The sequence below is a fragment of the Zonotrichia albicollis genome, chromosome 27 (genome assembly GCF_047830755.1).
Source record: "Zonotrichia albicollis isolate bZonAlb1 chromosome 27, bZonAlb1.hap1, whole genome shotgun sequence".
NCBI classification, from domain to species: domain Eukaryota; kingdom Metazoa; phylum Chordata; class Aves; order Passeriformes; family Passerellidae; genus Zonotrichia; species Zonotrichia albicollis.
In genome coordinates, this window is record NC_133845.1 from 2,578,333 (window position 1) to 2,592,608 (window position 14,276).

Below are 14,276 nucleotides of genomic sequence, written 5' to 3' on the forward strand. Positions count from 1 at the left end.
AAGTGTTAGAAAGTTTTTTATTTATTGATCTGATGTGTGGGATTCAGTGCTAATATAAAGCTCTGTGGAGTATTTGGATATTCTGATGGGGGAACTGGGCAGCCATTCTCTAACTGGTAATTTTTGGGGCTAATAAAAAGTGTTGGAAAGTTTTTTATTTATTGATCTGATGTGTGAGATTCAGTGCTCATATAAAGCTCTGTGGAGTATTTGCATATTCTGATGGGGGAACTGGGCAGCCATTCTTTTTCTGATAATTTTTGGGGCTAGTTAAAAGTGCTGGAAAGTTTTTTTTTTTATTTATTGATGTGATGTGTTATAATATTAGGGATTCACTGTTTAAAAATGCCTGTGTCCGTCTATCCACATCCTGCTGGTGCCTGCATGGAATTCTTTGTCAGTAACAGATTATTTTCATCCATAGAATTGAATTGAATTGAATTGAATTGAATTGAATTGAATTGAATTGAATTGAATTGAATTTCCCAACAATTCTGAGTGAGGTTTGGCCTCTCTGAGCTGCAAATGCCACAGGATGGAATCCCAGCCTGGGGTGGGATTGGATGGAGGGACCTTCAAGGTGATTTTGTCCCAAGGGCAGGGACACCTTGCACTGTCCCTTGGACACTTCCAGGGGCAATTCCCACATCCCAAACAGGATCCTGGGAATCTGGGGAGCTGAAGGCTGAGGATTTCCTGGCAGGGCTGCCCCAGCCCTGCAGGATGGGATGCTGGATCCTCCTGGATCCTTCCCACAGGGGTGGGAGCTCCGTTCCTTGGGCAGCGCTCGCCTCCCGCCCTGTGCAGCTCTGGAAAGTTCTGGAAAGTTCTGCTTTTCCCAGGCCTGCTCCTTGCTGGGGGAAAGGTCTGGAAATTGTGTGTGAATATTTACCAAAGGCCAGCCTGGCCAGCACGGAGCTGGGATGGAGCCAGGAGAGGAGCTTTGCTAAGAGGAGAGAATTCCTTCATCAATATGAAATATTTGGGACCAGAAATGCTGTTCCTTGTAAAGAGGATGGAGCACAGAGATTGCAGAATTCTGGGATATTGAGTATTGGACATGTTTTAGAAGCACTTAATTTTCATTATTTTTTATTATTCTTTACTCTAAATAGGTTTGTTACCATAGCCCAGCCTGAGCTGCACAGAGCTGGGATTGAACCAGGAGAGGAGCTTTGCTAAGAGGAGAGAATTCCTTAATCAATATGAAATATGTGGGACCAAAAATGCTGTTCCTTGCACAGAGATTGCAGAATTCTGGGATATTCAAGCTTGGAACTTGTGTGATGTTTTAGAAGCACCTAATTTTCATTATTTTATTATTCTTTACTCTAAATAGGCAAAGACAGCTCTGTAAATAGATTTGTTACCATAGCCCAGCCTGAGCTGCACAGAGCTGGGATTGAATGAGTAGAGGAGCTTTGCTAAGAGGAGAGAATTCCTTAATTAATACAAAATACTGGGGATCAAAATTGCTGTTCCTTGCACAGAGATTGCAGAATTCTGGGATATTGAGTATTGGACATGTTTTAGAAGCACCTAATTTTCATTATTTTTGTTATTATTTATTCTAAATAGGCAAAGACAGCTCTGTAAATAGATTTGTTACCATAACCCAGCCTGGCCAGCACAGAGCTAGGACTGAACCAGGAGAGGAGCTTTGCTAAGAGGAGAGAATTCCTTAATCAATACAAAATATTTGGGATCAAAATTGCTGTTCCTTGCACAGAGATTGCAGAATGCTGGGATATTGAGGCTTGGAAATATTTTAGAAGCACTTAATTTTCATTATTTTATTATTCTTTACTCTAAATAGGTTTGTTACCATAACCCAGCCTGATCTGCACAGAGCTGGGATTGAATGAGTGGAGGAGCTTTGCTAAGAGGAGAGAATTCCTTAATTAATACAAAATACTTGGGATCAAAATTGCTGTTCCTTGCACAGAGATTGCAGAATTCTGGGATATTGAGTATTGGACATGTTTTAGAAGCACTTAATTTTCATTATTTTTTATTATTCTTTACTCTAAATAGGCAAAGACTATTTAGAGTATTTGTTTTTGTTACCATAGCCCAGCCTAAGCTGCACAGAGCTGGGATTGAATGAGTGGAGGAGCTTTGCAAAGAGGAGAGAATTCCTTAATCAACATAAATATTCCTTAATCAATATAAATAGATAATCAATAATCAGTATTGGGGACCGGAATTGCTGTTCCTTGTTAAGAGGATGGAGCACAGAGATTGGAAAATTTTGGGATATTGAGGCTTGGAACTCGTGTCATGCTTTAGAAACACTTAATTTTCATTACTTTTATTATTCTTTAAATAGGCCAAGACAAGTCTCTAAATCTCTACTTATTCCTACTCCACCTTCCCCATGTTCTTAGGAGAGATTTCTTTTATAATTCTGTATTTTTTTCCATATTTTTCCTTATCTTCCTTCCCTGCTGTTGTCCAGCACTGTAGAAATCCCTGTGGGTTTAAAACACCGATATTCCATTTCCAGTCCTCGCCATTTCTTGGCTATCACTTAATTTCTCCTAAAAAACCTGATTGCATCAGACTTTTTTTTGCTTTTTATGGTCATTTTTTTCCCCTCCTCCAAATTGTTTTTTTATGATGTCCTGTGACTGAGCGTGCTGGGGGAAGGAAATCTGAAAATCAGAGTAGGAAGCAAGACAGAAGCTTCCATTCCTGATTTTTTTCGTGTTTTTCCACTGTTTCCTGGCAGCTGGGTTGCTTTGCACTTGAAAAGGATGTGTTGTGTTGCTTTCTCCCAAAAACTGTTGATAAAATAGAAATAAAAATTAATCCTCTAATTTTTTAAAGTTAAAAAATTACACAGTCATGTAAGACAACACAAGTCTTACATGGCTGTGCCCTAAAGTCCTTTTTTTAAAATATTAAATGTTTTTCCTGATGGACTGAAATTTCATTTGGATTCTTCAAAGTTTGAGTTCTTTGTAAAAAACCAGAAGCTGCAATATTCATTTCTGACCCTTTTAAGCTTGTTTTATGGCACAAATGCATTTATTTTCCCAAGTGCTCACGCCAGCAACAGAATTGTGATGTTTGAGGGAATTGAAAATGTCCCTTGTGAGTTAAAAGCCTTGAAACATATTCCTTTTGTATTCCTGGTTCCTCTTCAGTGACTTTAATGACTTCAAGTTAAATATTTTGCACGAAAATTTAAAATGGATGGGGGTTTCTGCAAGGATATTTTATATACATATATATATATATATATATATATATATATATACATATATATACGTATATATATGTATATATATGTATATATATATGTATATTTATATATCTTTGTGTTTTAGATATACAAGACATGAATAAATAGATATAATATATAAAATAATACATAATACTCTATAATGTTTTATGCATTTTTATGATTGTAAAGCAACCTGCAACCTTAAATTGGTGGTAAGGGTAAACTGAGGCAGGCAGCTGGGAAATGTGCATTTGCTCTGTGCAGTGAAAGAAATAGGAAATATCAATGCTTTAATCAAAATATCCTTTAGTAAATTAAGGTTTATTGGTCTGTCAGATTGTCCCATCTGTGTTTCACTTGATGATGAGGAGCATTGGGGAGAAAAATCCGGAAATGTTTGATTTTAGACTGTAACCCAAGTTTAAAAATACTTCTGTTTTGACACCCTCAGCAGAGGCTGTTTGGTGCATGTGATTCTCACTCAGGCATGAATAACAAACTGGGATTTTCAGCCCCTTTTCCCCGGTTTCATTAACTCTGTGATTCCACACTGGTTAAAACCCCCAATATTGATCATTTTTTCCCTTCCCAAGGATTGTGTTTGGAATATTCCTGTGAGCATCTGAGCTGATCCTGGCCTGGCTTTCTCCTTCCCTCTGGTTCCCATTTTCTTCTGGACAGCTGACATTTTCTGATTCGTGAAATTCCTAGAAAATTGAGGAGCTGGGCAAACGTTTCAAAATAGGAACCAATGAGCCGGAGCCCTGTGCTATTTCAAAAATGATAATGCATGCCACTGGGAAAGGGAGAAGCATGGAAAATACAAGTTCTGGCTGGGAAATGATTGCATGGAGCAGGGAGATGGAAGGGTAGGAGTTGATTTCTTTGGCTTCCTGTCTTTTGGGTAATTGCAGCTTTGCTGAAGTTGTGGCTTGGACATGATGTTTGGTACCAGCATCCTTTGGACAGGCTGAAAAATTTGGTCATGAGAACTGAGGAAATCTGAGAAGAGAATGATCTGAGAAGAAAATGATCTGAGAAGAAAATGATCTAAAAAGAAAATGATCTAAAAAGAAAAATGATCTAAAAAGAAGATAACTCTTATTAATATATTAAAGCGGTTTGCTGCAGTTTCATTTTTTAATTTGGGGAAAGGGGAAAAAAAAAAAAGAGCAGAATTTCACGAGGAGGAGCGTAATTCGAATCAACTCACCAGAAAGGAGTTTGGTGGAGTTCTCTGGGGTTTATGGCAAGGACTGAAATAGAGCTCTTGGTTTTGCCCTGCTCAGTCTGTACGTGGCACTTTGGCTGGTGAATGGAGAGCTGGAGCCCGGGGCGTGCTGGGCCCTGGGAAGATTTACATGAATCAAACACAAACAGACAGTGGAGCGTGAAGAAATTTCTGTCCCGCCAGCACCGCTCCCAAACTTCATTAGCTTATTGGGGCAGAAAAAGCAAACGGCCCCTTCACCCTGCAGCCCTTCCCTGGGGCTGCCCCGCTCCAAAATCCTCCTGGTCTGAGCGCTGGGTTTGCCCCTGTGCCCGGCAGAGAGGGGCACGCTGGTGTTGGCACATAGGGAGGAATGATGGACCTCACCCCTGTTCTTACAAGGCTAATTTATTATTTTTGCAACCTTGGTGATGGCTTAGAAACACGTAATTTTCCTTAATTTTATGATCTATAATATATAAAAGAATACTCTACTAGACTATACTAAAGAATACTGAAAGGATACAGATGGAAGGCTGAAAGATATTAAAGAAAAACTTGTGACTCTTTCTAGAGGCTCGACAGCTTGGTTGTGATTGGCTGATAAGTCAAAACAATTTACTCTATAACTAGTGTTAGATATGAATATCGATAATATTATATATTATTTATATTTACAATTTCATATTTATCAATGCATATTTTATATAAATTTATATATACATATATATCTATATATGTGTATATGTATGTATATATGTATATATGTATATATGTATATATGTATATATGTATATATATCTATCTATACTCTATATGTAATAGACTATTGCATAGTCTAGATATAATATTTATATATGTATTTTATATAATATATATTTACAGATATATTTAATATTTTATATATATATATATGCACACATTTATATGCATGCATATAGATGCACACAAAACAAACATATCCACAAATATGGAAATATAGATAAATATTTTTCAGCCCCCAGAAGAGCTGGAAATGCTGAATTTTGCTGGCTCAGCTCTCTGTTGCTCTGGGCTGCCCTTGCTGCTGCTGCCTGGGGGGAGGAGGTGGGAGAAGAGAGGGTTAGGTTAAATATTAATTAGAAATATTAAATAACAATATATAAAATATTTTAAAATATATTTTAATGTATATAAAATACATATGAAGTTTATATATAAAATAAATATATAAAATATATTAAATAGGCAACATATTAATATATTATATTTATATAATGATATACGTTATAAATATATTATATATTTACATAATATATATTTGTACATATATTATGTTTATATATTTTATGTACATATTATGTGTACATATTATGTTTGTATTATATATACATATGTATGTGTATATAATAATTATATAGTATATATACACATGTATGCACACATATACACATATATACATGTATATACACATATATACATGTATATACACATATATATACATGTATATACACATATATATACACGTATATACACATATATATACACATATATGCATATAGCTACACATATATACATATAGATACACATATATACATATATATAAACACATATATACATATATACACACATATATACATATATACACACATATATACATATATACACACATATATACATATAGATACACATATATACATATATATACACACATATATACATATATACACACATATATACATATAGATACTCATATATACATATATATACACACATATATACATATATACATATATATACATATATACATATATCTATACATATATACATATATACACATATATACACATATATATACACATATATATACACACATATATACACATATATACATATGTATACACATATATACATACATGTATATATGCATACATATATACACACGTATATATACATATATGTATATATATGTATATATGTATGTATGTGTGTATATATGTATGTATATATGTGTATGTGTATATATGTGTATATAATATATTGTTATTATATATAACATATATGTATATATAATGCATACATAATATATATACATATACATGTATATATATATATATATGTGTATATATATATATATATATATATATATATATATATATATATATATAAAATATACATTTATATGCACACATATAAATGCTCACAAAAAGCCAACATCTCCCCAGATACAGCAATAGAGATCAATATTTCCCAGCCGTGCCGCTGTGCCCACGAGCATCCCCGGCTGGGCGGGGGCGGTGGGACAGGAGAGGAGGAGTTCGCTGCCTCCCCCCGCGGTCCGTGAGCGCTCCGCGGTTCCTCCCCGGCATCCCGAGCCCGGGCGGCTCCGGCACGGGAGGGTTTGGGATCGGAGCCGTGCCTGCCATGGCCCTTTGGGATGCGCCCGCTCAGCTGCCTCCGGCGTGTGGAACAGGTAACGCTGAGCCTTTGTTCCCGTTCCCCGAGCCGCGAGTACCTGCCTGGCGTGCAGAGCAGAGAAAAAGGAATTTTCCTTTAATTTCTACTGGGAGGGGAGGTTTGTCTCTTTTTATTTTTTTCTTCTTTCATCTTTTAATAGCTGCTGTATGAAACCTGAGTTACTCCTTTGTGGTTTTGCTGTGAAAATGGCCAGTTTCATGTGTTTGCTGTGGAAATCTGTGTCTTGGTGGCTGAGCTGAAGAACAAAGGTTCTGACAGCCTGGAAAGATGCTTGGGATGTAGATGCTGGCAGCTCTCCCTTCTTTCCATTTCCCAGTAATTCCATACCAGAGCCTCCTCACCAGCCACAGGGAATGTGATTTTTGATAAGTTGATATTTTATGCATGTTGATGTTAAATTAGCTGCTGGTGCTCAAGCAACCATCTCTGAGTGTTCTGGGTGGGGTTTATTTTTCCTGAATACATTTTTCACTGTTTTATTTGTGTTTTATTATTCTATTGTAAAGTGATCTAAAATTTAAACAAATGTATCAGTCCCAGTGGTGGTGCGGACAGATTTGAGGCAGTGTTGATACAGTGACAGCCATCAGCCCTGAGAGAAAACTGCAGTGTTTTGTTCTAATATATCAGATTGTGATGTAGAAAGGCTTTGAGATGCTGAGGGGATTTGTTGTTTTTCTAAAATATAAATATAAATACAGCCAGAGAGGGCTGGCAGTTGTCATCATGCTGCATGATGAGGGGGAGGCACCAAGAGCTGGAGGTGCCACTGAACCCGGTGGGGGAGCAGCTCCAATCTGCTGCCTTGGTTATCTCCAAACCCCTTCCCTGTATTTTTGAGAATTTTGCTGCAGTCATCTTTTAGCAGCTGGGAGCTTTCCTGACTAAATATTTGTTTGGATTTTTTTTTTTTTCTCTCTTGTATTTTTATTTATTTTACAAGTCCCAAGAGGCAAATACTAATACAAACACGTCCAGAGGCCTATTAATAGCTCTGGGTTTGACTCATGGGCTGTTCTCAGGATCTTGAGCCATTTTACAAAGAGCTTCACTCCTGGATTTTTATCTTCCATTTTACAGTGGAAAAACCAGGGCTTGATGTTGCTGAGAAATCCTAATCCTGTGTTCTGCTCCACTCGTTCCCAGTCAGTATTTCTGGATTTTTGCTGTAGTTTAGATGGAGGGGAGATGAAATGGGAAGGAGCAAAGCATGCCACAAATGCCTGTGTACATTTTTTCCCTCCTCATGCAATGTGTGCTATGTGCATCTTTCCTCTTGTGTTTTATGGCAGAAATAATAGGTTTGCATGTCCCAGAAGCCTCTTTATTTTTTCTTAAACAACTGAGATAGCTCCAGCTCCACTATACAGCACTGCTAATCTCTTTATAGCTCAGCTGACATCACTTTTTCTGTTTTGGGAAACTGCAATGTATGGTGGAGAAACTTTCCGTGGACGTTTCTAAAATCTGAGTTAATGCTGGGACACAAACCCTGCTGGGAGGTGTGCAAGCCAGCAAGGTGAAATGCTCATTGAGTTGCATACTTGGAATTTAGGCTCAAATAGTTTGGTGTTTGTATCTACAGGAGTAAAACTTGAGCAGAATTAGCTGTGAAGGACTGAGAGCTAAAAATACACTGTACAGGTTAAGCAACACTATGGTCATGATTTCTTGATTCTCTGTAAAGTTGTGGATCCAATTTTTCCCTCGGTGTAAATGAAGCCACTGGGAGCACTTTGCCTTTGGGTGGTTTTAGACATATTAACTGTAAATTAGTTGATGGCAGCTGGGAAATATTTAGAAGCTCTGCAGAGGTCAGAGGGGTGGATGTTGTCTGCACATCCCATGCAGAATGGGTGTAATTTGGCCAAAGGTTCATCCCTGAGTGGGAGAAGGGAAGGCAGGGCTGGAAATGCTTTTGGGTTGTGTCTGCTCAGCTTTGAACTCATAAACTGCTGCTCCTGATGAGCAGGCAACTCTTGGTTTACATTTCCAGGGCAGTAAAGGCACGTGAACCTCTAAAACAGCCCAACGAGGGCTGAAGGGAAATTTCAATTAAGGCAAAGTGCCTGCTGACCTCGTTTGTCAAAGGAGTCACTTAATGAAAGTTTTGGGGTGTGCAGTGGGGCAGAGAAACTGATAATGCCTCTGGAAAGTGTAAATCCATGGGGGAAGGTGCTGTGGTGTGTTCTTAAGTTTGTTAGTTTGCTCCTTCCTTTTGAGTTGCATAGACTGTCTAAAATTTTAATTTTATTTGATAAGAAACGGGGAGAAAGGTGCTGCTGATGTTGTCAGGGGAAATCCCAGAATCCCAGGGTGGATTGGGTTGGAAGGGACCTTCAAGGTCACTCCATCCCATGGGCAGGGACACCTTCCACTGTCCCAGGTGCTCCAACCTGGCTTTGGGCACTGCCAGGATCCACCACAGCTGCTCTGGGCACCTGTGCCAGGGCCTGCCCACCCTCCCAGGGAACAATTCCTGCCCAGTGTCCACCCTAACCCTGCTCTCTGTCCGTTTGGAGCCGTTGCCCCTCACCCTGTTTCCCCAGCCTTGGGAAGGGTCTCTCCATGTTTCCTTCAGCTCCTGGAAGGCCACAGCGAGGTCACCTCAAGGCCAGGCTGGACCATCCAAGTTCCCCCAGCCTTTCCCAATTTTGAAGAATCCAGTTGTTTTCCAGGCTGGACAATCCAAATTCTCCCAGCCTCTCCCAATTTTCAAGAATCCCAATTCTCATGCAGACCGAATAATCTCAGTTCTCTCAGCCTTTCTCAATTTTGAGGAATCCCAATTCTTCTGCAGGCTGGACAATCCCAGTCCTCCCAGCCTTTCCCAGTTTCAAAGATCCCTAATTCTCCCAGCCTTTCCCAGTTTTGAAGAATCCCAATTCTTTTCTAGGCTGGACAATCCAAATTCTCCCAGCCTTTCCCAGTTTTAAAGAATCTCGATTCTCCAGGCTGGACAATCCCAGTTCTCCCAGCCTTTCCCAGTTTTGAAGAATCCCAATTCTTTTCTAGGCTGGACAATCCCAATTCTCCCAGCCTTTCCCAGTTTTGAAGAATCCCAGTTCTTCTCCAGGCTGGACAATCCCAATTCTCCCAGCCATTCCCAATTTTGAAGAATCCCAGTTCTTTTCTAGGCTGGACAATCCCAGTTCTCCCAGCCTTTCCCAGTTTCGAAGATCCCCAATTCTCCCAGTCTTTCCCACTTTTGAAGAATCCCAATTCTTTTCTAGGCTGGACAATCCAAATTCTCCCAGCCATTCCCAATTTTGAAGAATCCCAGTTCTCGTGCATACTGAATAATCTCAATTTTGAAGAATCCCAATTCTTCTCTAGCCTGGACAATCCAAATTCTCCCAACCAACCTTTCCTCTGCTCACCTTAGTGGCCACATTAAACCAGGCAAAGCTGACAATGCTGAGGAGCACAACAGCTTGGCCTTGTCACTTTAAAATATCTTTTGAAAGACACACAGGAGGAATATTAAATTTATTACTATTTATCCCTCTTATTCTTTGAAAATAAATTTATTATCATTTATTTATCTTGCTGCAGGTCCTTTAGTACGCTCTCAGCACTTCCAAGCCATGGAGGTGTGGTGTTCCTGTGCCAGGGAACTGCACTCACTCCCCAGAAATGTGAACTCTGGGCCAAATACTCCTCTGTGCCTCTGAACCTTGTACATATATTTGCAAAACTTCAAGCTGCCTAATTGGAGGCAGCATTATGCTATTTTGAAAGCTACATTTCCAGTTGTATTACGTGCGCTCTGTGTTGGGGATGGGCTTTTTTTTTTTTTTTTTTTTCTCCTCCCTTTCTAATTGCTGTCTTTTGCTGTTTTTAAGGGCTGTTTCCACACCAGGCTCGTTGCTGGTTCATAACAACCACAAGCTGGGTATGGCATTAATAAGGAACTAGGCTTGGTGCCTAATGAAATGCAAAAGTGATCCCAGCCCTGGGTGTGTGTGTGTGTGTGTGTGTGTGTCAGGTGAAAGCAAAGCAAACCCCATGGCACTCCCAGCTTTGGGTCTCTCTGCTCTGTTTAGGAAAAGAAAATTGGTTTATTCCTTTATTTTTTGGGGCAGTTCACTGGGAAGCTGTTGTGGAGGAGGAGCCGCCACCGAGCCAGCTCTGCGTTCTGCAATTATTGGCAAGCAAAGCAAACATTTCATTTCCCTGTAATTAGCTGCAGTTTAGGGAGGGCAGGTTAATTTGGACTCCACGCCCTGTCTGTGCAAGGAACGCCAGTGCTGGATTGGATTCTTTCAGGCTCTGGGCAAAGGGGTTTAAAAAGGATTTTTCAGAAGTGAAAGCTGGAGGAATGAATCACAACAAACGTGTTCTACCCCTCTTCCTTCCCTCCTTCCAAATAGCAAAAGCTCAGGATGCAAAGATGGCGTGAAAATGTATTTATGAGATGGTGTGAAAATATAATTATTATATTAAATTGGATATTTTGGGGCTCTGAAATATGGCCAAACCACATATTTCAGCTTTTTCTTGTTACAGGGAAGCTTGAGCTCTCTAGGCCTGGGAATATTTGTCTATGGCCTACTTCAAAATAAATAAATGAGTGAGAAAATTGGGTCATAACTTGTGAAATCACAAGCTTGACCTTTCTCCTGTACCTGGTCACTTGTATTAAATGAGTCATGCAGTCAAAGCTTGGAGAGGAACAAATCCTGAATGTTTCTTTTCATGATGGTGGGGGCTCGTTTTGTGTAAATTTTTGTCATGATAAATTTTTCTGGATGCCTTTTAGAAACACACTTGGCCTCTTTCAGCATTTGTGGTGTTTAATAGTTTGCATTTTGAAGCTGTCAGTTTTTTTCTCTCCCAGAGGTGAAAACAGAGATTCAGTAATTTGTTGGGGAACCAGTAGGAAATCACCTGGGATTTGGCAGCCTCCATTCCCCACCAATTTCTGAGCGGGTTTTGTGCTTGCTCTGAGCTACACTCAGTGGCCAAACCTTCCCCTTATGACTCAAATCTTGCTTTTAGGCAGGATCTGAAGGCAGCATTAAGGAAACACGAGCAGCCTGGTTTATTTATGTTCCCTCCAGTGCCCCCTCCCCAGTTTTCAGCGCCTTGTAGGCATCTCCAACAATCAATGGCCTTGTGTGACAACTTGAGGGCCTGCAGAGGGAAAGCTGCTGCTGCTGCTCCTGAGCCTTGGAAATCAGTCAGGAGTGGAAGAACAGCTCTGGCTGCTGGAAATGTCCCCGAGCCCTCCCCTTTGGAGAGTTTCTTGGGCACTCCAAGTTCTCGCAGGGCGCTGGCCCGAGCAGCGGAGCAGCACAAAGGGCACATTGAGCTGGAGCTGGGGAAGCCCTCCTTCCCTGCCTGCCCTGTAAATGCAGCTCTTTCTCCACGAAAAGCCCTGACATCAGCTCTTGGAAAAATCCAAGTGCTTGTGTCATGGAAAAATAGCTGAGGCACTTGCTTGGGCTGGGGGTGAATGGCTGAGCTGTGGATGGAGCTTCTCTGGAGATGCTTTTTCTTCTTCCTTTTGTGAGGGGCTGAAAGCCTTCCCACCTCAGGGCTTTGCAGGGAAGGGCGCTGAGCAAGGAGCTGCAGCTGGCTGTAGTAAACCCCGAGTAGCCTGCTTGTCCTTTCTACAGGCCACAGAGTGATGATGCATTCCTGTGTCATCAGGAAATTCCACGTGTGGAGGCAAATCTCCAAATTCCTGCTGTTTGTTTTATGGAGAAGATTCATCTTTGCATTCTGGTTTTCTTTCATTATTCTAAGCTGGTTTCTTATCCCTGTTTTCTTACTCCCTTCTCATGCTGCTGCTTTTCTCTTCACTCCTCTTGTTGAAGCCCTCAACCACAAGAAACAGACAGAAGTTTGTATATAGATATTTAATTTTTTTAAAGCTCAAAGAGGAAGCTGTGAAGGCACCAGTGGAATTCTCCTTCCCTGGAATTCTCCTTCCCTTCTCTTCATCCCTCTTGATGAATCCCTCAACCACAAGATATATTTATAGATATAGATATATATTTATAGATAGATATTTATATATTGATATATAGATGTTTAATTTTCATATATATATATAGATATTATATATAGATATTTATTTTTTTTAATATAGATGTATATAGATATTTAATTATTATATAGATATAATACATGGATATTTCATTTTTTATATAGATATATAATTTATTTAAAGCTCCAAGAGGAAGCATCCTGTGAAGGCAAAGGACCAGTGGAATTCTCTTTCCCTGTGGAATTCTCCTTCCCTGGAATTCTCTTTCCCTTCTTTTCACCCCTTTTGATGAATCCTTCAACCACAAGAATGAGAGATATTTATAGATACAGATATATATTTATAATCTATATATAGATATTTCATTTTTATATAGATATATAGAGATATTATATATAGATATTTCATTTTAAAAAATATAGGTATTTACATATAGATATTTCATTTTTATATAGATATATAGAGATATTATATATAGATATTTCATTTTAAAAAATGTCGGTATTTACATATAGATATTTCATTTTTATATAGATATATATAGATATTATATATAGATATTTCATTTTTAAAAATATAGGTATTTACATATAGATATTTCATTTTTATATAGATATAATATATAGGTATTTCATTTTTATATAGATAATTTGTTTTTATATAGACATACAGTTATTATATATATATATTTAATTTATATATATATTATATATATATATTATATATATATAATATATATATATTTAATTTTTATATAGATATTTAATTTTTTTAAAGCTCCAAGAGGAAGCTGTGAAGGCACCAGTGAAATTCTCCTTAGAAACACCTCCCTCTTGGTGCCCTGACCTTCCCCATCTTACAGATGGAACTTGCCAGCCTTCCAGACTTTGTTTTTTTATCAAATTCATCTTGACCCAGTTGAAGTGTTTTGCTCAGCACGTTGGTTGCCATGGCACCCGTCCCTTGCATTGATCCATCCCCTGATCCATCAGGAATATGCTGATGGGCTCTGCTGGCTACTCTGCATTTTCTCTGCCAACAGGAAAATGGAATGGCATATTCTGGTTATGGCTGGAGACATCAGTGGCTGAAAAATGATGGGATATCGAGTGGGAGGCATTTGCTGATGTTTTACTGGGGGTGTTCAGGGGGGTTTGCACTGAAGGTGTTGGCTCTGTGGGCTCTCCAATCCCTTCCCTGCGTTTCCCATGTTCTTTTCTGGAGGCTGCGCTCCTGGCCGTGAGCTGTCAGCAGTGCAAGGTCAACAATGCCAGGGAGGATTCCTCCGTGAGTCACTGTGGCAGCTGTGCGGCCTGGACTCCCACAGAAATAACCCAGAGCTCGCAGTGCCTCCCTGAGCTCTGCCTCCCTGCAGGTCCCAAAAA

General features: G+C 39.2%; 1 protein-coding gene across 13 annotated transcripts in view; it reads left to right on the forward strand.

Moving 5' to 3' along the window:
- The window catches only part of ARHGEF12 (Rho guanine nucleotide exchange factor 12), a 105,773-nt gene that overhangs the window by 19,872 nt on the left and 71,625 nt on the right, over positions 1-14,276 (forward strand). For 2 of the 13 annotated variants that reach the window (XM_074527828.1, XM_074527829.1), the window contains exon 1: positions 6,701-6,891. The exons of 10 other annotated variants lie outside the window; for them this stretch is intronic. The gene's annotated coding sequence lies outside the window, so the exon portion shown is untranslated. Of the gene's footprint in view, positions 1-6,700; positions 6,994-14,276 lie in introns of those variants that run through there. One more of the 13 variants, XM_074527827.1, reaches the window with a different exon arrangement.